The sequence below is a fragment of the Phyllobates terribilis genome, unplaced genomic scaffold (assembly GCF_046119375.1).
Source record: "Phyllobates terribilis strain yellow unplaced genomic scaffold, ASM4611937v1 Scaffold_416__1_contigs__length_1633014, whole genome shotgun sequence".
Classification (NCBI taxonomy): Eukaryota; Metazoa; Chordata; class Amphibia; order Anura; family Dendrobatidae; genus Phyllobates; species Phyllobates terribilis.
In genome coordinates, this window is record NW_027363176.1 from 1 (window position 1) to 20,522 (window position 20,522).

Sequence of the window (20,522 nt, forward strand, 5' to 3'; positions counted from 1 at the left end):
GCATGCTCTTTTTCCATCTCCCTGTTCTAAAAACCATTTAAAATATGGTCCCCCAGATAGGGGACGTATCAGATATTAACTGATAAGAACAGATACTACACTTGATCTTAGCCAAAAGGCCGAGAAGCGATAACCAGAATTGGTTTCAAACTACGGAGCCACCCAAGGATCTGAAAAGTCCATTTGTGGAGATGAGCTCCTGGACTCCCGTTAAGAAGACATGTTGTCAACCTCTAGATCCCTTACATGCCTGCACTTTTCGGGCTTGCTGCTGCTGCAATCCACGCGTTTTAGATCTGCATAACTCCACCTCTTTAAACACAGCACCTTCACCCCTGCTGTTCCCACCCGCCTCAACACCGTTGGAAGGGAGGAGAACCAATTAAGGCGGGGGTGGGGGTGGAACGAGCAGCTGTCTACCCTTAGCAGGAGGGCTCCTGATTACATACCTCTCCTGCTGCTGCTGCTGCTGGCTGTCCAGCAGCAGACTGAAGGTGGCTGCTGCTGTGCACAGGTATATAAAGGCTCAGAGCCTATTATGACACGCGCAGCCAGCGTTCCATTGCCACATTCCATCTACTGCAGGCAGGATACCTGGCTGGCTGAATGTCGCTGAGAAGCTCACAGAGACCGCCATAAGCAACAGTTTAACAGAATGCCACAGACTAATCAACCAAACTTTTTGGGTTGGGTTCTCTTTTATAGTCTGCAGGCATTAAATGAAAGAAGTCAGTGTTCAGCAGAAGGAGACAACGTTTCAGAAAAGGCATTGTAGCAAACAAAAAAGAAATTTTAAGCGCAGCAGAGTAAACCAGGCACATACCTGTTAGCTCAGGGAGTTTAAAAGGCTGCTGTTGATAACAAGGGCATTTGCTAAATAGATGGTGTGTGTGCAACAATATACTGAAAGGTCAATTATATTGTGCAGCTTATCTCACCACCTGTAGTTATTTAGTGAAAGCTCCAAAATGCTTGCCTAATATGTCTGTTTATCCAAAAGGAAGTAAAAAGGGAGAGCTAGAAAGATAGCATTGCATCACATTACATGGCAATGCAATGCACAGTTGCTGAAGTTGAACCAAAATGAGCTTGTAATCTGGCTTCTGCAACTTTGAACATGAAAAATCCAATGAGGAGAAGAAAAGCAAAGCCAAAGAGTCCATCCCAAAATCCGACAAACAAGCAAAATGAACAAAAAACATTGAATTCAATTCTTTCTGATTTTAGAAACTGCATTAAAGAAGGGGTGCACCGGTCCTGGAGATACTGCAATACCAGGTCAATGCGTGGAGTGGACAGAGCAAGCTCTTTTTCCATCTCCCTGTTCTAAAAATCCATTTAATATATGGTCCCCAGATAGGGACGGATCAGATATTAAACTGATAAGAACAGATACTACACTTGATCTTAGCCAAAGGCCGAGAAGCGATAACCAGAATTGGTTTCAAAACTACGGAGCCACCCAAGGATCCTGAAAAGTCCATTTGTGGAGATGAGCTCCTGGACTCCCGTTAAGAAGACATGTTGTCAACCTCTAGATCCCTTACATGCCTGCACTTTTCGGCTTGCTGCTGCTGCAATCCACGCGTTTTAGATCTGCATAAACTCCACCTCTTTAACACAGCACCTTCACCCCCTACTGTTCCCACCCGCCTCAACACCGATGGAAGGGAGGAGAACCAATTAAGGCGGGGGTGGGGTGGAACGAGCAGCTGTCTACCCTTAGCAGGAGGCTCCTGATTACATACCTCTCCTGCTGCTGCTGCTGCTGGCTGTCCAGCAGCAGACTGAAGGTGGCTGCTGCTGTGCACAGGTATATAAAGGCTCAGAGCCTATTATGACACGCGCAGCCAGCGTTCCATTGCCACATTCCATCTACTGCAGGCAGATACCTGGCTGGCTGAATGTCGCTGAGAAGCTCACAGAGACCGCCATAAGCAACAGTTTAACAGAATGCCACAGACTAATCAACCAAACTTTTGGGTTGGGTTCTCTTTATAGTCTGCAGGCATTAAATGAAAGAAGTCAGTGTTCCAGCAGAAGGAGACAACATTTCAGAAAAGGCATTGTAGCAAACCAAAAAAGAAATTTTAAGCGCAGCAGAGTAACCAGCGCACATACCTGTTAGCTCAGGTGAGTTTAAAAGGCTGCTGTTGATAACAAGGGCATTTGCTAAATAGATGGTGTGTGTGCAACAATATACTGAAAGGTCAATTATATTGTGCAGCTTATCTCACCACCTGTAGTTATTTAGGTGAAAGCTCCAAAAATGCTTGCCTAATATGTCTGTTTATCCAAAAGGAAGTAAAAAGGGAGAGCTAGAAAGATAGCATTGCATCACATTACATGGCAATGCAATGCACAGTTGCTGAAGTTGAACCAAAATGAGCTTGTAATCTGGCTTCTGCAACTTTGAACATGAAAAAATCCAATGAGGAGAAGAAAAGCAAAGCCAAAGAGTCCATCCCAAAATCCGACAAACAAGCAAAATGAACAAAAAACATTGAATTCAATTCTTTCTGATTTTAGAAACTGCATTAAAGAAGGGGTGCACCGGTCCTGGAGATACTGCAATACCAGGTCAATGCGTGGAGTGGACAGAGCAAGCTCTTTTTCCATCTCCCTGTTCTAAAAATCCATTTAATATATGGTCCCCAGATAGGGGACGTATCAGATATTAAACTGATAAGATCAGATACTACACTTGATCTTAGCCAAAAGGCCGAGAAGCCGATAACCAGAATTGGTTTCAAACTACGGAGCCACCCAAGGATCCTGAAAAGTCCATTTGTGTAGATGAGCTCCTGGACTCCCGTTAAGAAGACATGTTGTCAACCTCTAGATCCCTTACATGCCTGCACTTTTCGGCTTGCTGCTGCTGCAATCCACGCGTTTTAGATCTGCATAACTCCACCTCTGTAAACACAGCACCTTCACCCCCTGCTGTTCCCACCCGCCTCAACACCGTTGGAAGGGAGGAGAACCAATTAAGGCGGGGGGTGGGGTGGAACGAGCAGCTGTCTACCCTTAGCAGGAGGGCTCCTGATTACATACCTCTCCCTGCTGCTGCTGCTGCTGGCTGTCCAGCAGCAGACTGAAGGTGGCTGCTGCTGTGCACAGGTATATAAAGGCTCAGAGCCTATTATGACACGCGCAGCCAGCGTTCCATTGCCACATTCCATCTACTGCAGGCAGGATACCTGGCTGGCTGAATGTCGCTGAGAAGCTCACAGAGACCGCCATAAGCAACAGTTTACAGAATGCCACAGACTAATCAACCAAACTTTTTTGGGTTGGGTTCTCTTTTATTAGTCTGCAGGCATTAAATGAAAGAAGTCAGTGTTCCAGCAGAAGGAGACAACGTTTCAGAAAAGGCATTGTAGCAAACCAAAAAAGAAATTTTAAGCGCAGCAGAGTAACCAGCGCACATACCTGTTAGCTCAGGGAGTTTAAAAAGGCTGCTGTTGATAACAAGGGCATTTGCTAAATAGATGGTGTGTGTGCAAACAATATACTGAAAGGTCAATGTAAATTGTGCAGCTTATCTCACCACCTGTAGTTATTTAGGTGAAAGCTCCAAAATGCTTGCCTAATATGTCTGTTTATCCAAAAGGAAGTAAAAAGGGAGAGCTAGAAAGATAGCATTGCATCACATTACATGGCAATGCAATGCACAGTTGCTGAAGTTGAACCAAAATGAGCTTGTAATCTGGCTTCTGCAACTTTGAACATGAAAAATCCAATGAGGAGAAGAAAAGCAAAGCCAAAGAGTCCATCCCAAAATCCGACAAACAAGCAAAATGAACAAAAAACATTGAATTCAATTCTTTCTGATTTTAGAAACTGCATTAAAGAAGGGGTGCACCGGTCCTGGAGATACTGCAATACCAGGTCAATGCGTGGAGTGGACAGAGCAAGCTCTTTTTCCATCTCCCTGTTCTAAAAATCCATTTAATATATGGTCCCCAGATAGGGGACGTATCAGATATTAAACTGATAAGAACAGATACTACACTTGATCTTAGCCAAAAGGCCGAGAAGCGATAACCAGAATTGGTTTCAAACTACGGAGCCACCCAAGGATCCTGAAAAGTCCATTTGTGGAGATGAGCTCCTGGACTCCCGTTAAGAAGACATGTTGTCAACCTCTAGATCCCTTACATGCCTGCACTTTTCGGCTTGCTGCTGCTGCAATCCACGCGTTTTAGATCTGCATAACTCCACCTCTTTAAACACAGCACCTTCACCCCCTACTGTTCCCACCCGCCTCAACACCGATGGAAGGGAGGAGAACCAATTAAGGCGGGGGGTGGGGTGGAACGAGCAGCTGTCTACCCTTAGCAGGAGGGCTCCTGATTACATACCTCTCCTGCTGCTGCTGCTGCTGGCTGTCCAGCAGCAGACTGAAGGTGGCTGCTGCTGTGCACAGGTATATAAAGGCTCAGAGCCTATTATGACACGCGCAGCCAGCGTTCCATTGCCACATTCCATCTACTGCAGGCAGGATACCTGGCTGGCTGAATGTCGCTGAGAAGCTCACAGAGACCGCCATAAGCAACAGTTTAACAGAATGCCACAGACTAATCAACCAAACTTTTTGGGTTGGGTTCTCTTTTATAGTCTGCAGGCATTAAATGAAAGAAGTCAGTGTTCCAGCAGAAGGAGACAACATTTCAGAAAAGGCATTGTAGCAAACCAAAAAAGAAATTTTAAGCGCAGCAGAGTAACCAGCGCACATACCTGTTAGCTCAGGTGAGTTTAAAAGGCTGCTGTTGATAACAAGGGCATTTGCTAAATAGATGGTGTGTGTGCAACAATATACTGAAAGGTCAATTATATTGTGCAGCTTATCTCACCACCTGTAGTTATTTAGGTGAAAGCTCCAAAATGCTTGCCTAATATGTCTGTTTATCCAAAAGGAAGTAAAAAGGGAGAGCTAGAAAGATAGCATTGCATCACATTACATGGCAATGCAATGCACAGTTGCTGAAGTTGAACCAAAATGAGCTTGTAATCTGGCTTCTGCAACTTTGAACATGAAAAATCCAATGAGGAGAAGAAAAGCAAAGCCAAAGAGTCCATCCCAAAATCCGACAAACAAGCAAAATGAACAAAAAACATTGAATTCAATTCTTTCTGATTTTAGAAACTGCATTAAAGAAGGGGTGCACCGGTCCTGGAGATACTGCAATACCAGGTCAATGCGTGGAGTGGACAGAGCAAGCTCTTTTTCCATCTCCCTGTTCTAAAAATCCATTTAATATATGGTCCCCAGATAGGGGACGTATCAGATATTAAACTGATAAGAACAGATACTACACTTGATCTTAGCCAAAAGGCCGAGAAGCGATAACCAGAATTGGTTTCAAACTACGGAGCCACCCAAGGATCCTGAAAAGTCCATTTGTGGAGATGAGCTCCTGGACTCCCGTTAAGAAGACATGTTGTCAACCTCTAGATCCCTTACATGCCTGCACTTTTCGGCTTGCTGCTGCTGCAATCCACGCGTTTTAGATCTGCATAACTCCACCTCTTTAAACACAGCACCTTCACCCCCTGCTGTTCCCACCCGCCTCAACACCGTTGGAAGGGAGGAGAACCAATTAAGGCGGGGGGTGGGGTGGAACGAGCAGCTGTCTACCCTTAGCAGGAGGGCTCCTGATTACATACCTCTCCTGCTGCTGCTGCTGCTGGCTGTCCAGCAGCAGACTGAAGGTGGCTGCTGCTGTGCACAGGTATATAAAGGCTCAGAGCCTATTATGACACGCGCAGCCAGCGTTCCATTGCCACATTCCATCTACTGCAGGCAGGATACCTGGCTGGCTGAATGTCGCTGAGAAGCTCACAGAGACCGCCATAAGCAACAGTTTAACAGAATGCCACAGACTAATCAACCAAACTTTTTGGGTTGGGTTCTCTTTTATAGTCTGCAGGCATTAAATGAAAGAAGTCAGTGTTCCAGCAGAAGGAGACAACGTTTCAGAAAAGGCATTGTAGCAAACCAAAAAAGAAATTTTAAGCGCAGCAGAGTAACCAGCGCACATACCTGTTAGCTCAGGTGAGTTTAAAAGGCTGCTGTTGATAACAAGGGCATTTGCTAAATAGATGGTGTGTGTGCAACAATATACTGAAAGGTCAATTATATTGTGCAGCTTATCTCACCACCTGTAGTTATTTAGGTGAAAGCTCCAAAATGCTTGCCTAATATGTCTGTTTATCCAAAAGGAAGTAAAAAGGGAGAGCTAGAAAGATAGCATTGCATCACATTACATGGCAATGCAATGCACAGTTGCTGAAGTTGAACCAAAATGAGCTTGTAATCTGGCTTCTGCAACTTTGAACATGAAATATCCAATGAGGAGAAGAAAAGCAAAGCCAAAGAGTCCATCCCAAAATCCGACAAACAAGCAAAATGAACAAAAAACATTGAATTCAATTCTTTCTGATTTTAGAAACTGCATTAAAGAAGGGGTGCACCGGTCCTGGAGATACTGCAATACCAGGTCAATGCGTGGAGTGGACAGAGCAAGCTCTTTTTCCATCTCCCTGTTCTAAAAATCCATTTAATATATGGTCCCCAGATAGGGGACGTATCAGATATTAAACTGATAAGAACAGATACTACACTTGATCTTAGCCAAAAGGCCGAGAAGCGATAACCAGAATTGGTTTCAAACTACGGAGCCACCCAAGGATCCTGAAAAGTCCATTTGTGGAGATGAGCTCCTGGACTCCCGTTAAGAAGACATGTTGTCAACCTCTAGATCCCTTACATGCCTGCACTTTTCGGCTTGCTGCTGCTGCAATCCACGCGTTTTAGATCTGCATAACTCCACCTCTTTAAACACAGCACCTTCACCCCCTGCTGTTCCCACCCGCCTCAACACCGTTGGAAGGGAGGAGAACCAATTAAGGCGGGGGGTGGGGTGGAACGAGCAGCTGTCTACCCTTAGCAGGAGGGCTCCTGATTACATACCTCTCCTGCTGCTGCTGCTGCTGGCTGTCCAGCAGCAGACTGAAGGTGGCTGCTGCTGTGCACAGGTATATAAAGCTCAGAGCCTATTATGACACGCGCAGCCAGCGTTCCATTGCCACATTCCATCTACTGCAGGCAGGATACCTGGCTGGCTGAATGTCGCTGAGAAGCTCACAGAGACCGCCATAAGCAACAGTTTAACAGAATGCCACAGACTAATCAACCAAACTTTTTGGGTTGGGTTCTCTTTTATAGTCTGCAGGCATTAAATGAAAGAAGTCAGTGTTCCAGCAGAAGGAGACAACGTTTCAGAAAAGGCATTGTAGCAAACCAAAAAAGAAATTTTAAGCGCAGCAGAGTAACCAGCGCACATACCTGTTAGCTCAGGTGAGTTTAAAAGGCTGCTGTTGATAACAAGGGCATTTGCTAAATAGATGGTGTGTGTGCAACAATATACTGAAAGGTCAATTATATTGTGCAGCTTATCTCACCACCTGTAGTTATTTAGGTGAAAGCTCCAAAATGCTTGCCTAATATGTCTGTTTATCCAAAAGGAAGTAAAAAGGGAGAGCTAGAAAGATAGCATTGCATCACATTACATGGCAATGCAATGCACAGTTGCTGAAGTTGAACCAAAATGAGCTTGTAATCTGGCTTCTGCAACTTTGAACATGAAAAATCCAATGAGGAGAAGAAAAGCAAAGCCAAAGAGTCCATCCCAAAATCCGACAAACAAGCAAAATGAACAAAAAACATTGAATTCAATTCTTTCTGATTTTAGAAACTGCATTAAAGAAGGGGTGCACCGGTCCTGGAGATACTGCAATACCAGGTCAATGCGTGGAGTGGACAGAGCAAGCTCTTTTTCCATCTCCCTGTTCTAAAAATCCATTTAATATATGGTCCCCAGATAGGGGACGTATCAGATATTAAACTGATAAGAACAGATACTACACTTGATCTTAGCCAAAAGGCCGAGAAGCGATAACCAGAATTGGTTTCAAACTACGGAGCCACCCAAGGATCCTGAAAAGTCCATTTGTGGAGATGAGCTCCTGGACTCCCGTTAAGAAGACATGTTGTCAACCTCTAGATCCCTTACATGCCTGCACTTTTCGGCTTGCTGCTGCTGCAATCCACGCGTTTTAGATCTGCATAACTCCACCTCTTTAAACACAGCACCTTCACCCCCTGCTGTTCCCACCCGCCTCAACACCGTTGGAAGGGAGGAGAACCAATTAAGGCGGGGGGTGGGGTGGAACGAGCAGCTGTCTACCCTTAGCAGGAGGGCTCCTGATTACATACCTCTCCTGCTGCTGCTGCTGCTGGCTGTCCAGCAGCAGACTGAAGGTGGCTGCTGCTGTGCACAGGTATATAAAGGCTCAGAGCCTATTATGACACGCGCAGCCAGCGTTCCATTGCCACATTCCATCTACTGCAGGCAGGATACCTGGCTGGCTGAATGTCGCTGAGAAGCTCACAGAGACCGCCATAAGCAACAGTTTAACAGAATGCCACAGACTAATCAACCAAACTTTTTGGGTTGGGTTCTCTTTTATAGTCTGCAGGCATTAAATGAAAGAAGTCAGTGTTCCAGCAGAAGGAGACAACGTTTCAGAAAAGGCATTGTAGCAAACCAAAAAAGAAATTTTAAGCGCAGCAGAGTAACCAGCGCACATACCTGTTAGCTCAGGTGAGTTTAAAAGGCTGCTGTTGATAACAAGGGCATTTGCTAAATAGATGGTGTGTGTGCAACAATATACTGAAAGGTCAATTATATTGTGCAGCTTATCTCACCACCTGTAGTTATTTAGGTGAAAGCTCCAAAATGCTTGCCTAATATGTCTGTTTATCCAAAAGGAAGTAAAAAGGGAGAGCTAGAAAGATAGCATTGCATCACATTACATGGCAATGCAATGCACAGTTGCTGAAGTTGAACCAAAATGAGCTTGTAATCTGGCTTCTGCAACTTTGAACATGAAAAATCCAATGAGGAGAAGAAAAGCAAAGCCAAAGAGTCCATCCCAAAATCCGACAAACAAGCAAAATGAACAAAAAACATTGAATTCAATTCTTTCTGATTTTAGAAACTGCATTAAAGAAGGGGTGCACCGGTCCTGGAGATACTGCAATACCAGGTCAATGCGTGGAGTGGACAGAGCAAGCTCTTTTTCCATCTCCCTGTTCTAAAAATCCATTTAATATATGGTCCCCAGATAGGGGACGTATCAGATATTAAACTGATAAGAACAGATTTTTTTTGATTGAATATATCTTTTATTAGCACAAAAAATAAGTTAACAGACAGTGTACAGTGCTGCAGCCCAGTACTCACAGAATTCTACATCATATTTACATAGCATGAGGATACGACGCACTAACTAGACACATCACACCCCTATGCTACACAAAACACTCAATCTGAAAGAAAAAGCATGTCAATCAATACAGTACGACGAACCGTGATAAGGGATGGGGATTGGGAAAAAGGGGATGGGGAGGGGAAAATCACAGGCCCGAAGCTTTATTGAAAGACAAGACACATAAGGGGAGAGGGGGAGGAGGGGTTTAGTCCTCATCCTCGTCCTCCGGACCGTCCATGATGGAATAGTCTCTGAGCAGGCTGTGGATCAGCCTGCGGCAGTCCTGGATGGACATCCTCTCCCTCCTCAAGATGAGCCGGTTCCTGGCGACCCAAACGGCATCCTTGAAGCAGTTCATAAGGCGCCAAGCCTCCTGGATGGCTCCGACGGTATGAACCCCAGGGAAGAGTCCGTAAAGCACAGAATGGTGCGATAGGCTCGCCCTGGGGACAGAGTTCCTCAGGTCGTCCTCAAGTGCAGTCAATAGGCGCTGTGCAAATCCGCAGTCCCAAAAAGTGTGCAAAGATGTTTCCTCCACGAAGGGGCACCTTGGGCAGTACCGGGTCTTGCACAGGTTCCGGGCATGCATGAATGACCGGACGGGCAGTCCGCCCTGAATCGCCATCCACGACAAGTCCTTGTGCCCGTTGGTCAGCCTGTCAGACGACACATTTGTCCACACAGTCTCCAGCGTGTCCTGGTGAAGTCCTGTGATGTTCTCCACGTCATCCTTGGCTCTGATTAGCTTGTGGATAGTTTTGGGCTTCCACAAGTCGGGCTTGAGTCCCTCCAGTTGATGCTCCCCCACAAATCGAACGACGTCTCCGTAGAACCATGGCGTCGTCCAGTTGTAGGGGAAGGAGCTGTCCCACTTGTCCCAGCCGAGTCGCCTCCAAAGAGGAAGCAGGAAGAAGCGAGACATGGACCTGCCCGCGGAGCCATTCTTGACTTGCAAAGTCCGGCGGACACAATCACACACAAAAGAGGATCGCAGGAGGGTGGGGATATCTGGAACGCCCTTCCCACCCTTGCGAGGCTCCTTGTACATGACGGCCCGCCTGACTCTGTCCATCTTGGATCCCCAGACAAAGTGAAACACTGTCCTGGTAATGGCCCTGCACACAGTGACGTGTGGGGGCCAGGCCTGCGCCGTGTACTGCAAGACGGGCAGGACCTCATTACGCAGGACGAGTGCCTTACCCTCACAAGTGAGGTGTCTGAGGCTCCAGAGTCCGATCCGTTGCTTCACCTTGGCCAAGCGTTCTTGCCAGGACTTGAGGGCCGCTCCTTCCTTCCCGAACCAGACTCCCAGCACCTTGAGGAAATCCGGTTGAATGTTGAAGGGGAAGGGGGCGGAGGAGGCCGGCTGCCAATCCCCGAAGAGCATGGCTTCCGACTTCCTGCAGTTGACTTTGGCCCCTGAAGCCCGGCTGAACCTCTCACACGTCTGGACGAGGGCGTCGACTGAACCACGATCAGCGCAGAAGACGGTGACGTCGTCCATGTAGAGCGAGCACTTGACCTCGTGTCGTCCCGGACCCGGTGCGGTGATCCCTCTGATCTCTCCATTCTGCCGGATAGCCTCTGCGAAGAGTTCTATAACACAAACAAAAAGAAGAGGTGATAGAGGGCAGCCTTGTCTGACCCCAGAGAGGACAGGGAAGGGGTCAGTCTTCCAGCCGTTCACCAACACCGAGCTGTGGATATCAAAATACATCAGACGGACATACGAACAAAACATGTTACCCAAACCTAACCGGTGCAGAGCTCGGCCCATGAACTCGTGGGAAACCCGGTCGAAGGCCTTCTACTGATCCAAGGAGACCAGGGCCGCGTGTGCGCGGCGGACCTTGATGTACTCGACCGTGTCCCGCACGAGAGCGAGGCTGTCTGCGATGCGACGTCCAGGGATGCCGCAGGTCTGGTCCGGGTGGATGATCCGTCCGATGACCGTCTTAAGTCGTGTCGCCATCGTCTTGGCCAGGATCTTGTAGTCCACGTTGAGCAGAGTAATGGGACGCCAATTCCTCAGGTCGCACCTCTCTCCCTTCCGCTTGTACAGGATCGTGACCATTCCTTCCCTCAAAGATGGAGGCATTCTACCCTCCACCACCATCTCCTCGTACAGGTCCAACAGGTCCGGACAGATGAGGTCTCCCAGCGCTACATAGAGCTCCGCTGGAAGACCATCACTGCCCGGGGTCCTGCCGGTCCTAAAGGATTTAGCGGCAGAGAGCAATTCGCCCACCATCAGAGGTTTGTCCAAGGCTGCCGTGCCTGCAGGATCAAGATGGTTAGTGATACCTGACAGGAACTTATCAGCAGCGTCAGGGTCAGTAGTCTTGTGGGAGTAGAGTTCGCTGTAGAAGTCGCTGACGACCCTCATCACGTCCTCCTTCCCACGTCGCATGTTTCCGCTCTCGTCTCGCAGCTCGTTCAGGGGCGTGTGACCGGCATGAAGTTTCCTGAAAAAGAATGAGTTACATTTCTCACCCTTCTCCAGATTCTCCACTTTGGAACGGAAGATGATTCGCTTGGACTCCTCCTCAAAGTGCCTTTTCAGGCTCTTCTTGGTCTCCTCCAGCTCCTCCCTCACGTCCCAGCCGCAGTGAAGAAGGTCCTGCAGCGACCGCAGCTCGCGCTGCAGCCCTCTGAAGTCCCTCCTCTTCTCACACGCCTGTTGTCGACCCTTGGCCTGAAAGAAACAGCGAAACTCAAGTTTAACATATTCCCACCAATCAGAGACTGTTTGGAAGCTACCCTTGTAGGACTGCCACATTGCGTAGGCTGCTCTCAGCTCCTCCACGACTTCATCCTGAGCCAGCAGAGCACAATTCAGCTTCCAGGAGCTGGGGCCGGACGGAAAACCGTCGCCGAGGACACCTTGTAAGTGAATGGCTCTGTGGTCGGAGAAGAAGCAGGAGACCATCGAGTGCCTACTCTGCCTGACTGCCCGAGAGGTGAACACAAAGTCAATCCTGGAGCGGAGTGAGCCATCGGGTCGGCTCCACGAATAGTTCGTGGAGCCTCTCCCCATGGAGCCCACCACGTCCTGAAGAGAGGCCTCGGTTACCATCTCGATGAGCAGCTTGGACGTGATGTCCAACTTGGCAGATGTGCCAGAACTACGACCATCCTCCTCGATGGGGCAGTTGAAATCCCCGGCCATCACTAAGGTCCTGGTGGTGGCAAGCTGAAGCCGCAGGGTCTGGAAAAGCTCCAAACGCTCATTCTTCAGTGGGGACGCATACACGTTGATGAACCTGACAGGTTCTCCCGCCCAGTTGCCATCTACAACAAGAGCCCTGCCGCAGATGAGCTCCTGGACGGACTCAAGCGTGAATGCGCCCCCCCTGATCAGAATTGCGACCCCCGCAGACTTGCAGTCACCCCCACCGGACCAGTAGGATGGACCGTGGGACCACTCCCTGGCCAGATGTTTGAAGGACCTAGAGGAGGGAAGGGAACATTCCTGCAACATATAAACATCACACAACTGGGAAGTAAGGAAGGCATAAATAGTCTGACGTCTGAACTTGTCCTTGATGCTCCTGACATTAATGGAAAATAAGTTAATATTAGCCATCATGTAGGGAAAAAAGAAAAAGTTAGCGCAGGCAATACACCTTAGTTACCACTCCGGTCGGGTGGTCCCTCGTCGGTGTTGACTGCTGGTGACGGGATCACCAGCAGGCCCTCTTCCTCCATCTGGTAAAGCAGCGCGGCCTCGATCTCGGCGACCACCAGTTCCTCCTCTTCTGGCTCGGCCACCAGGGTCTCAACCATGTGCTCCATCTCTTCTGGCTCAGGGAGGGTATCCTCCTTTTCGCCTACGAAATCCAGAATCTTCTTTTTGGAGGATTCAGTAGCAGGGCTGTCCTCCACCTTCCTCTTTCCCCGGGTTGGAACTGGGGAGACAAGAAGGGGAAAATCCTCCTCGGAATAGATAGCGGCGGGTGGAGGAAAGGTTAATTCCACCGCTACCATGGTCTGGGGAGGGAGAGTGGCTGCCGGGGCAGGGGAAAGGACACCTGCTGAGGAGTAGGGGAAGGAGGAAGAGAAAGTGGAATCCTCAGCAGGGGTGGCCGGGGTGGGGGGGAATTGGACGGGGGTGGCAGGGGGAGGGATCGAGAGAGGGGTGACAGAACTCTTACCCTCCTTTGACTTTTTCTTCTGCTTCGGAGCTGCTGGGACCGTCGCTGGGGCTTTGGCCACCGACTCCTTGACCGCTTTGGCCTTGGTCGTCTCGGCCTTGGCCGCTGGGGCCTTGGTCGTCGCGTCCTTGACCTTCACAGGCCTGGTCGTCGGGGCCTTGTCCTCCGTAGCTGGGGTCGTCGAAACCACCGATGCCCAGGATCTCTCACGCTTGGGGCAATCCTTGTACAGATGAGCCGCCAGCCCACACAGGTTGCAGGATGTCTTCTTCGGGCAGTCCTTCGAGCTGTGTCCCGTCACTCGACAAATCCTGCAGGCATCCTCCTTGCAGTCCTTCATCTCGTGGCCGTTCTTGCCGCATCTCCTGCAGTTCCGCGGCATGTCCGGGTAATAGATGAGGCCGTAGGAGTTGCCCAGGGAGGATGTCGGGGGCAGGTGCCGAAGTCCGTCTGAGTACGCCAGGTCCCTGTGAAGTCTAACGGTCACCGACCACTTACCTGTCCAGAAGCCGAGTCCATTCAGGATGTGAGAGGGTTCCTTCACAACCAAACAGAAGCGTCTCAGGAAGGTACAGATGTCTTGGCCTGGGGTGTGCGGGTTGCGCATGGAGACCGTGATCCTCCTTTCGTCCCTCTGGATAGGGCAGCTACCTGTAAAGGCAGAGAAAGAATTATCCGGTCCTTTTGCGCTTACCATTTCCCAGAACCTCCTGCAGGTGTTCACAGTGGCGAAGGTGACGAAGAAGATCCCCGTCAAGAAGGTCTGGATGCTGAGGGTGTCCGACCTGGAGAAGCCTCGATCCAGCAGCATCTTCTGGCAGAACACGTCCGAGGACATGTCCGGCACCCTCCCATCCACTTCCTTCAGCTTCAGGGCCACCGTCTGCCGCATCCATGGCTCCAGGGCTGGAGCTTCGTGGCGGGGCTTCTGGGGTCCCTTCTGCTGGCCAGTCGTGGAGGCAGAGTCCTTGGGGTCAGAATCGGCTCCTGGCTGGGCCCTCCTGGCTGTCCCCTGCTCCAGGCTCTTCTTTTCGGCCTTCCTCGCAGCGCTTGCCATGGCTTTCCTCCTGCAGTTACTTCTTGGAGCTGGATCTGGAACTCTTCCCGGAATGGGTGGAGCTATGCAGATTCTTCTCCCGTCGTGTTCTGGACAAATTCCCCGAAAGGTCTTTGTCTCGATGATTTTCTTCCTCGAAGATTCCACAGGACAGCCCGATTCTTCTCCGAGTCTTCGTCTTCTTCTGGATTCTTTAGAGCTTCTTCCTCCCACCGATATCCGCCTTCCTTCTCCGATGTCAGCTGGGCTCCGAAGCTCTTCTCCTTCCGAGTTCGATCGCTCTCGTCAAGTGTAGATCGCAGCTCTTGTGTTCTTAAAAGAACAGATACTACACTTGATCTTAGCCAAAAGGCCGAGAAGCGATAACCAGAATTGGTTTCAAACTACGGAGCCACCCAAGGATCCTGAAAAGTCCATTTGTGGAGATGAGCTCCTGGACTCCCGTTAAGAAGACATGTTGTCAACCTCTAGATCCCTTACATGCCTGCACTTTTCGGCTTGCTGCTACTGCAATCCACGCGTTTTAGATCTGCATAACTCCACCTCTTTAAACACAGCACCTTCACCCCCTGCTGTTCCCACCCGCCTCAACACCGTTGGAAGGGAGGAGAACCAATTAAGGCGGGGGGTGGGGTGGAACGAGCAGCTGTCTACCCTTAGCAGGAGGGCTCCTGATTACATACCTCTCCTGCTGCTGCTGCTGCTGGCTGTCCAGCAGCAGACTGAAGGTGGCTGCTGCTGTGCACAGGTATATAAAGGCTCAGAGCCTATTATGACACGCGCAGCCAGCGTTCCATTGCCACATTCCATCTACTGCAGGCAGGATACCTGGCTGGCTGAATGTCGCTGAGAAGCTCACAGAGACCGCCATAAGCAACAGTTTAACAGAATGCCACAGACTAATCAACCAAACTTTTTGGGTTGGGTTCTCTTTTATAGTCTGCAGGCATTAAATGAAAGAAGTCAGTGTTCCAGCAGAAGGAGACAACGTTTCAGAAAAGGCATTGTAGCAAACCAAAAAAGAAATTTTAAGCGCAGCAGAGTAACCAGCGCACATACCTGTTAGCTCAGGTGAGTTTAAAAGGCTGCTGTTGATAACAAGGGCATTTGCTAAATAGATGGTGCGTGTGCAACAATATACTGAAAGGTCAATTATATTGTGCAGCTTATCTCACCACCTGTAGTTATTTAGGTGAAAGCTCCAAAATGCTTGCCTAATATGTCTGTTTATCCAAAAGGAAGTAAAAAGGGAGAGCTAGAAAGATAGCATTGCATCACATTACATGGCAATGCAATGCACAGTTGCTGAAGTTGAACCAAAATGAGCTTGTAATCTGGCTTCTGCAACTTTGAACATGAAAAATCCAATGAGGAGAAGAAAAGCAAAGCCAAAGAGTCCATCCCAAAATCCGACAAACAAGCAAAATGAACAAAAAACATTGAATTCAATTCTTTCTGATTTTAGAAACTGCATTAAAGAAGGGGTGCACCGGTCCTGGAGATACTGCAATACCAGGTCAATGCGTGGAGTGGACAGAGCAAGCTCTTTTTCCATCTCCCTGTTCTAAAAATCCATTTAATATATGGTCCCCAGATAGGGGACGTATCAGATATTAAACTGATAAGAACAGATACTACACTTGATCTTAGCCAAAAGGCCGAGAAGCGATAACCAGAATTGGTTTCAAACTACGGAGCCACCCAAGGATCCTGAAAAGTCCATTTGTGGAGATGAGCTCCTGGACTCCCGTTAAGAAGACATGTTGTCAACCTCTAGATCCCTTACATGCCTGCACTTTTCGGCTTGCTGCTGCTGCAATCCACGCGTTTTAGATCTGCATAACTCCACCTCTTTAAACACAGCACCTTCACCCCCTGCTGTTCCCACCCGCCTCAACACCGTTGGAAGGGAGGAGAACCAATTAAGGCGGGGGGTGGGGTGGAACGAGCAGCTGTCTACCCTTAGCAGGAGGGCTCCTGATTACATACCTCTCCTGCTGCTGCTGCTGCTGGCTGTCCAGCAGCAGACTGAAGGTGGCTGCTGCTGTGCACAGGTATATAAAGGCTCAGAGCCTATTATGACACGCGCAGCCAGCGTTCCATTGCCACATTCCATCTACTGCAGGCAGGATACCTGGCTGGCTGAATGTCGCTGAGAAGCTCACAGAGACCGCCATAAGCAACACTTTAACAGAATGCCACAGACTAATCAACCAAACTTTTTGGGTTGGGTTCTCTTTTATAGTCTGCAGGCATTAAATGAAAGAAGTCAGTGTTCCAGCAGAAGGAGACAACGTTTCAGAAAAGGCATTGTAGCAAACCAAAAAAGAAATTTTAAGCGCAGCAGAGTAACCAGCGCACATACCTGTTAGCTCAGGTGAGTTTAAAAGGCTGCTGTTGATAACAAGGGCATTTGCTAAATAGATGGTGTGTGTGCAACAATATACTGAAAGGTCAATTATATTGTGCAGCTTATCTCACCACCTGTAGTTATTTAGGTGAAAGCTCCAAAATGCTTGCCTAATATGTCTGTTTATCCAAAAGGAAGTAAAAAGGGAGAGCTAGAAAGATAGCATTGCATCACATTACATGGCAATGCAATGCACAGTTGCTGAAGTTGAACCAAAATGAGCTTGTAATCTGGCTTCTGCAACTTTGAACATGAAAAATCCAATGAGGAGAAGAAAAGCAAAGCCAAAGAGTCCATCCCAAAATCCGACAAACAAGCAAAATGAACAAAAAACATTGAATTCAATTCTTTCTGATTTTAGAAACTGCATTAAAGAAGGGGTGCACCGGTCCTGGAGATACTGCAATACCAGGTCAATGCGTGGAGTGGACAGAGCAAGCTCTTTTTCCATCTCCCTGTTCTAAAAATCCATTTAATATATGGTCCCCAGATAGGGGACGTATCAGATATTAAACTGATAAGAACAGATACTACACTTGATCTTAGCCAAAAGGCCGAGAAGCGATAACCAGAATTGGTTTCAAACTACGGAGCCACCCAAGGATCCTGAAAAGTCCATTTGTGGAGATGAGCTCCTGGACTCCCGTTAAGAAGACATGTTGTCAACCTCTAGATCCCTTACATGCCTGCACTTTTCGGCTTGCTGCTGCTGCAATCCACGCGTTTTAGATCTGCATAACTCCACCTCTTTAAACACAGCACCTTCACCCCCTGCTGTTCCCACCCGCCTCAACACCGTTGGAAGGGAGGAGAACCAATTAAGGCGGGGGGTGGGGTGGAACGAGCAGCTGTCTACCCTTAGCAGGAGGGCTCCTGATTACATACCTCTCCTGCTGCTGCTGCTGCTGCTGGCTGTCCAGCAGCAGACTGAAGGTGGCTGCTGCTGTGCACAGGTATATAAAGGCTCAGAGCCTATTATGACACGCGCAGCCAGCGTTCCATTGCCACATTCCATCTACTGCAGGCAGGATACCTGGCTGGCTGAATGTCGCTGAGAAGCTCACAGAGACCGCCATAAGCAACAGTTTAACAGAATGCCACAGACTAATCAACCAAACTTTTTGGGTTGGGTTCTCTTTTATAGTCTGCAGGCATTAAATGAAAGAAGTCAGTGTTCCAGCAGAAGGAGACAACGTTTCAGAAAAGGCATTGTAGCAAACCAAAAAAGAAATTTTAAGCGCAGCAGAGTAACCAGCGTACATACCTGTTAGCTCAGGTGAGTTTAAAAGGCTGCTGTTGATAACAAGGGCATTTGCTAAATAGATGGTGTGTGTGCAACAATATACTGAAAGGTCAATTATATTGTGCAGCTTATCTCACCACCTGTAGTTATTTAGGTGAAAGCTCCAAAATGCTTGCCTAATATGTCTGTTTATCCAAAAGGAAGTAAAAAGGGAGAGCTAGAAAGATAGCATTGCATCACATTACATGGCAATGCAATGCACAGTTGCTGAAGTTGAACCAAAATGAGCTTGTAATCTGGCTTCTGCAACTTTGAACATGAAAAATCCAATGAGGAGAAGAAAAGCAAAGCCAAAGAGTCCATCCCAAAATCCGACAAACAAGCAAAATGAACAAAAAACATTGAATTCAATTCTTTCTGATTTTAGAAACTGCATTAAAGAAGGGGTGCACCGGTCCTGGAGATACTGCAATACCAGGTCAATGCGTGGAGTGGACAGAGCAAGCTCTTTTTCCATCTCCCTGTTCTAAAAATCCATTTAATATATGGTCCCCAGATAGGGGACGTATCAGATATTAAACTGATAAGAACAGATCAGGTTTCAACATAATTTATTAAGTGCGTAAAAGATGGTTTACAATCAAAAACAACAACACAAACAGTACATTATTAAAACACAGAATTCCACCCATAAAAACCCCATATACGATTAGCATCCCTCCTCCCAATACATTTGACATCCCTCAAGTAATAAATATACATCTGGCTAAAAGCAATTTTAAGACAATCCTTCACAGAAATAGCATCACGTTTAAAAAGTAAAATATTGCGTGCCTTCCAAAGGGCGTCTTTAAAACAGTTAATCATACACCAACATATACAATACTGTTGAGGGGTCGGACATTTAAAAAGGCCATATAAAACATATTCATGGTTAAAATCTCTTAAACCGCAAGTCCATTTTAAAAGAATCCCAACTTTGTGCCAAAGTTCCTGTGCAAATGGGCAATTCCACATAAGGTGCAAGGTGGTTTCGTCATTAACACATGAGTCTCTGGGGCATTTGGCTCTGGCCACCAGGCCTCTCCTGTGTTGAAATTCTCTGGTGGGGAGGCACTGGTGGACCACCATCCATGCGATGTCCTTATGTCCATTTGCTAAAAATTTTCCGAAGACATTCTTCCAAACTTGCTTCGACCTCTCTTCTGAGAAATTTACTATGGGGGTCACATCTTCATTCCTCCTCAGAAAAGATAAAAGCTTCTTGCGGTCTTTAAAAATGTCCATATTAAAATCACCAAGGCTATAAAATCGAACAGTCTTTTCTAAGATTGCTTGGTGTTTGGGGGGGCATAGTAAAACAGGGGAATTCAACGACAACTTAAACCATCTTTTAAAAATCATCCCACAAGTATATTTTAAAAAATAACTTAGCGCACTATTACCATTAAAATGTTTGAAACAAAAGCAGAAATAATTTAAATACAAATAAATATGTAAATCGGGGACATCCCTTCCGCCGTTCATTTTATTCTTCCTCATTATTTCTCGCCTTAATTTTTCCATTTTGGAGTTCCATAAAAACATAAAGATCATCCTAGTCATTTTTTTAATTAAAACATCAGAGGGGGGGTACACCATAGCTATATACAGTATGAGGGGTAACAACACTGATTTTATAATTAAAATTTTCCCCTCCATTGTTAGGGACCTCAAACCCCAAAATGATATTTTCTTTGACATTTTTTCTATGACATTCTCCCAGCTTTGAGTTCCCACATTCTCCTCGTTAAAAACAACTCCAAGAATTTTTACATTGTCTCGTTTTATAGTGAGCTGCGGGAGTTGGGCGGTGTCCCAGGATCCCAAAGTCAGACATTCAGATTTATTTAAATTAAGTTTAAACCCGGATGCCTGGGAAAAAAATTCAATGCGCAACACCGCCCTCCGGAGGGAAGCAGGGTCCACGCACACAACTGTCACGTCATCCATGTAGCCAAAGACTCTCACATCACTGCCACCTCCGCCTGGAACAGGAACCCCTCTAATCACTTTGTCTTTCCTTATTGCGCTCAGCAGGGGCTCCATGGCGCAGATGAACAGGATGGGCGACAAGGGGCATCCCTGCTTCACTCCGGACTCAAGGGGAACTCCATCTGTTAAAAAGCCATTAAGAGAAATTTGACTAAAACAATTTTTATATAAAATCTTAATACAATTTAAAAGCATATTAGGGATACCCATTCTTTTTAAAACTCTAAAAAGAAATCTATGAGAGACTCTATCGAAAGCTTTTTCAAAATCTAGGGCTAAAAGAGC

At 47.4% G+C, this 20,522-nt stretch overlaps 10 non-coding genes and 2 pseudogenes across 10 annotated transcripts; all 12 read right to left on the minus strand.

Moving 5' to 3' along the window:
• On the minus strand, nt 1-131 carry LOC141227272 (U2 spliceosomal RNA; annotated as a pseudogene; the record flags this gene model as incomplete).
• Nucleotides 132-1,241: 1,110 nt separating this feature from the next.
• On the minus strand, nt 1,242-1,430 carry LOC141227109 (U2 spliceosomal RNA). The gene has a single exon (XR_012294217.1). It is a non-coding gene; the product is annotated as a U2 spliceosomal RNA (small nuclear RNA).
• Nucleotides 1,431-2,543: 1,113 nt separating this feature from the next.
• Nucleotides 2,544-2,734, minus strand: LOC141227105 (U2 spliceosomal RNA). Its single transcript, XR_012294213.1, has one exon. It is a non-coding gene; the product is annotated as a U2 spliceosomal RNA (small nuclear RNA).
• A 1,120-nt stretch (nt 2,735-3,854) lies between these two features.
• On the minus strand, nt 3,855-4,045 carry LOC141227456 (U2 spliceosomal RNA). The gene has a single exon (XR_012294450.1). It is a non-coding gene; the product is annotated as a U2 spliceosomal RNA (small nuclear RNA).
• A 1,115-nt stretch (nt 4,046-5,160) lies between these two features.
• Nucleotides 5,161-5,351, minus strand: LOC141227467 (U2 spliceosomal RNA). Its single transcript, XR_012294461.1, has one exon. It is a non-coding gene; the product is annotated as a U2 spliceosomal RNA (small nuclear RNA).
• Nucleotides 5,352-6,466: 1,115 nt separating this feature from the next.
• On the minus strand, nt 6,467-6,657 carry LOC141227479 (U2 spliceosomal RNA). The gene has a single exon (XR_012294472.1). It is a non-coding gene; the product is annotated as a U2 spliceosomal RNA (small nuclear RNA).
• Nucleotides 6,658-7,771: 1,114 nt separating this feature from the next.
• LOC141227490 (U2 spliceosomal RNA) lies at nt 7,772-7,962 on the minus strand. Its single transcript, XR_012294483.1, has one exon. It is a non-coding gene; the product is annotated as a U2 spliceosomal RNA (small nuclear RNA).
• Nucleotides 7,963-9,077: 1,115 nt separating this feature from the next.
• On the minus strand, nt 9,078-9,272 carry LOC141227135 (U2 spliceosomal RNA). The gene has a single exon (XR_012294241.1). It is a non-coding gene; the product is annotated as a U2 spliceosomal RNA (small nuclear RNA).
• A 5,552-nt stretch (nt 9,273-14,824) lies between these two features.
• Nucleotides 14,825-14,914, minus strand: LOC141227298 (U2 spliceosomal RNA; annotated as a pseudogene).
• Nucleotides 14,915-16,029: 1,115 nt separating this feature from the next.
• LOC141227502 (U2 spliceosomal RNA) lies at nt 16,030-16,220 on the minus strand. The gene has a single exon (XR_012294494.1). It is a non-coding gene; the product is annotated as a U2 spliceosomal RNA (small nuclear RNA).
• Nucleotides 16,221-17,335: 1,115 nt separating this feature from the next.
• On the minus strand, nt 17,336-17,526 carry LOC141227514 (U2 spliceosomal RNA). Its single transcript, XR_012294505.1, has one exon. It is a non-coding gene; the product is annotated as a U2 spliceosomal RNA (small nuclear RNA).
• Nucleotides 17,527-18,644: 1,118 nt separating this feature from the next.
• On the minus strand, nt 18,645-18,834 carry LOC141227190 (U2 spliceosomal RNA). Its single transcript, XR_012294287.1, has one exon. It is a non-coding gene; the product is annotated as a U2 spliceosomal RNA (small nuclear RNA).
• Between the last annotated feature and the right edge of the window lie 1,688 nt (nt 18,835-20,522).